Source organism: Numida meleagris, chromosome 2, assembly GCF_002078875.1.
Source record: "Numida meleagris isolate 19003 breed g44 Domestic line chromosome 2, NumMel1.0, whole genome shotgun sequence".
Classification (NCBI taxonomy): domain Eukaryota; kingdom Metazoa; phylum Chordata; class Aves; order Galliformes; family Numididae; genus Numida; species Numida meleagris.
In genome coordinates, this window is record NC_034410.1 from 122,895,290 (window position 1) to 122,899,184 (window position 3,895).

At 44.4% G+C, this 3,895-nt stretch overlaps 1 long non-coding RNA gene across 1 annotated transcript in view; it reads left to right on the plus strand.

Annotated features, from left to right (window-relative positions):
* LOC110394592 overlaps positions 3,026–3,895 on the plus strand; it is a 2,437-nt gene continuing 1,567 nt past the window's right edge. The window contains exon 1 of the long non-coding RNA XR_002435726.1: positions 3,026–3,680. This is a non-coding gene — a long non-coding RNA (uncharacterized LOC110394592). The remainder of the gene's footprint in view (positions 3,681–3,895) is intronic.

Sequence of the window (3,895 nt, forward strand, 5' to 3'; positions counted from 1 at the left end):
CGGTTGTGTGGTTTTAAAACATAAGAATAGCATTGCGAGTGAAATTCGGTGACTCCACCACCTCCCTGGGCAGCCCATTCCAGTGCCTGACCACTCTTTCGGAGAATAAATTTTTCCAAACATCCTATCTGAACCTTCCTAGTGCAACTTGAGGCCATTCCCTCTAGTCCTATCACTAGTTACTCAGGAGAAGAAGCTGACTCCCCTCGCTGCAACCTCCCTTCAGGCACCTGTAGAGAGTGATAAGGTCTTCCCTGAGCTTCCTCTTCTCCAGACTGAACAATCCCAGCTCCCTCAGCTGCTCCCCGTAAGACCTGTGCTCCAGATTCTTCACAGCTTTGTCGCCCTTCTCTGAACACGCTCCAGGGACTCAATGTCTTTCTTGCAGTGAGGGGCCCAAAACTGGACACAGTACTCGAGGTGCGGCCCCACCAGGGCTGAGTACAGAGGGACAATGACTTCCCTACCCCTACTGGCAACACTATTTCTGATACAAGCCAGGATGCCATTGGCCTTCTTGGCCACCTGGGCACACTGCTGGCTCATGCCCAGCTGAGCATCGACCAACACCCCCAGGTCCATTTCCTCCACACAACTTTCCAGCCACTCTGCCCCAAGCCTGTAGTGTTGCCTAGGGTTGTTGTGGCCAAAGTGCAGCACCCAGCACTTGGTCTTGTTGAACCTCATCCCATTGGCCTCAGCCCAGTGATCCAGCCTGTCCAGATACTAAAAGTCTAAATCTCTAATCTCCAGATACTAGGTCTAATTTTTTCCTTAAGTATTTGCATATGTCGTCCTGAGTACATTGTCCATATACAGTCATGAATAGCGAAGGTACCTCCTGGATATTTTTACTTGTCTTTCTTACTTTTAGAAAATTAAACTTTATTTCCTTGACGTGTAAAAAATATTGAAATCAGAGTGCATTATCTGGTTCCAGTCCCTCTCCTGCAGGCAGGATTGCCAACTATTAGATCAGGCTGCCTGGGATCCCATCCAACCTGGCCTTGAACACCTCCAGAGATGGGGCATTCATAACTTCTGTGGAAAACCTGTGCCAGCGCCTCATCATCCTCTGAATAAAGAATTTTCCCCGGCATCTATCTAATCTTCTTTTAGTTTAAAGCAGTTCCCGCTTATCCTATCACTATCAGACCATGTAAAAAGTCGGTCCCTCTCCTGTTTATAAGTTCCCTTCAAGTACTGGGAGGCATCAGTGAGGTCTCTCTTAAACCTTCTCTTCTCCATGCTAAACAAGCACAGCTCCTTCAACCCTTCTTCAGTGGAGAAGTGCTCCAGCCCTTTAATCATCTTGACATCCTCTGGACCAGCTCCAGCACCACCACATCCCTCCTGTACTGGGTGCCCCAGGCCTGGACAGAGTACTCCAGACAGAGCATCATGAGGGTAGAGTAGAGCAGGACAATCGTTTCCCTCTCCCTGCTGGCCACCCTCCTTCTGATGCAGCCCAGGATACTGTTGGCCTTCCGGGCTGCTAGCGCACACTGCTGGCTCATGTCCAGCTTTTTGTCCACCAGAACCTTCAAATTCTTCTCAGCAGGGCTGCTCTCAAGTTCTTCTTCTCCCAGACTGTATGCATACCTGGGATTGCCTCCACACAAGTACAACACCTTGCTCTTGGCCTTCTTGAACTCACTGTGTTCACATGGGCCCACTTCTTGAGTCTATCCAGGTCCCTCTGGATGGTGTCCATTTCTTCCATCGTGTCAGCTGCACGACTCAGCTTGTTATTGTCAGCAAACCTGCTGAGGCTGCACTCAATCCCACCATCCATGTCCTTGATAAGTATGTTGAAGAGTGAAGAATCACAGTTCTTTGAGTAACAGTGAGGGAAGAGGGTCAATATCAACTTCAGTTTCCGTGTCAGCAAAGAAAAATGCAAGTTGGTGTTGATAGGGTAAAGACAAATTATTAATCACAGATAGTCTGAAGAAAACGTCTGGGCTCTGCACGAATCTGAGGAGCTGTAAGGGTTCTTGTGTACTCTGGCTGCAGAGCTGAAGAAATGCATTCACAGATCAGGTACAATGAGTTTATTGAAGTGTAAAGAAACTTGACATGGAGCCAGATCACAGCATTATTGCAGGAGAAAGCACATTCAGTATCTGTGTGACTGGGCACTGAAGACACTCCCTAAGTATCTTCTCTTGTAATTTGCTTACGTTTTTTAACAAGAGCTTTAGAATTACTATTGCAAAATCTCTGAATCTGTAGTACTAGACCTGTCTAGTTGCTGTTCTCTAGCTTATAAGCTATCGAGTTTTGTACATATTCCTTTTTTTGTCCCTACAGGATTCATTTTTGATATATTAAGTGTGGCAGCCAAGTATCTATGTGAAGTGCTATAATTTTGCAATTCTCAAAAGCTGTAAAAATAAAAGTTGGCTGAGGGAATAAATCAAGTGCAAAACCCACAAGATGTCACAGAATAAGGGGATAACAACATTTTCATTTTCTAAATCAGGAGCTCAGAAGAAATGCAGAAGTGCTTATTTAGGAATACACATTTAATGTAATGGATGACAATGTCACTGAAAAACATGGAAGACAAGTGGGCTACCAAAATACCTGTGGTGGTTAGCAACATAGGAAGGCCAGTACCAGAGTCAAAGGAAACGAGTGGAATTTGTTTGATGTCACCGTGGTTTTGAAACAGGAGATTTCAGCATTAAAGCAAATGATCGTGGATCAATCCTCTTCTAACAGAGAGAATAAATGAGAATTAAATGGTTCATGCAACAATTCAGTTAAAAAAACACAGTAGAAATGACAAGATGTTTAAGGAGTGGATATCCAAAATGTACTGTGTGTCAAGTGAAGGAACTGAATAAACTTCAGCATACAAACAGAACAAAGATGAATTCAGCAGTATGTTTACACAGTGCTCAAAAAGGTTTCTTGCACAAAGCCAAAACCGACAGTGAGCCACGCCTCTGGGAGGGATTGCAGAGTTTGAATTGGGGGAAAATAATAAAACAGAAGCAAAAAAAACCAAACCAAAACAAAAAAAAATCTGGGGCTGTTTGAGAACACTCTCATCTACATGCAAGTGTCAGAATAAAGAAAGGAATATGCACTGGTTTAAAGTTGTATTAAATCCTTCCTCTTTAGAGTAGAAGTGCAAAGAGAAATTTAGAAACAGAAGAGAGGCAAATTTGCTCATGATTGCCATAAATTCAATGCTGTGCTTCTAAGCAAGACACATTGGATGTGCTTCTACAACAGCATGAGAGAAGAATTTCAGGATGCGGTTGTAATGACGCAGTATGTATTTGAACCAAAACATCTCTGTTCGGATGAGGATACCTTACTTCTGCTCTTGCCCATACCACGCCAGTAAATAAGGAGAGCTGCACACCTCCCTCCTGCTGTTCTGGGAGCCAGGTCTGATCCGGCTCCGCGTGTGCGGGGGCTTGGAAACAGAATTTAGAATTCGCAGCGGCGTTCTATTTCCTTCCACGAGAGGGGGATCGCCTTTGCTCGATGCTCCCATGAAAGCTAGAGAGCGTGGTTTTGAGACGGGCTCAAAGCAGCAGCATAGAGCATCATGTGCGCTCCTACCCACAGCAACAGCGCTGAGAAAGGCAGGTTTAGCTCCAGCGAAGCGTCAGCCGCACGTTCCGGATCTGGCTGCAGTTTCAAGTGAAGATGAAGTTAAAGTAAGTATAAACAGTAAAGCTAATATATTGTATTTATTTCATGGAAATGAAAAACAAAATTCTGTTTGAATGTTGGAACCATTCTCTGACCTCAGATTTCTTTTTTTTCTTTTTTCTTTTTTCCTCAGATAAAATATGTGAAACCTCCCAGTCTCTTTGCTTTTTCATTTCCTTCCTTCCTTCCTTCCTTCCTTCCTTCCTTCCTTCCTTCCTTC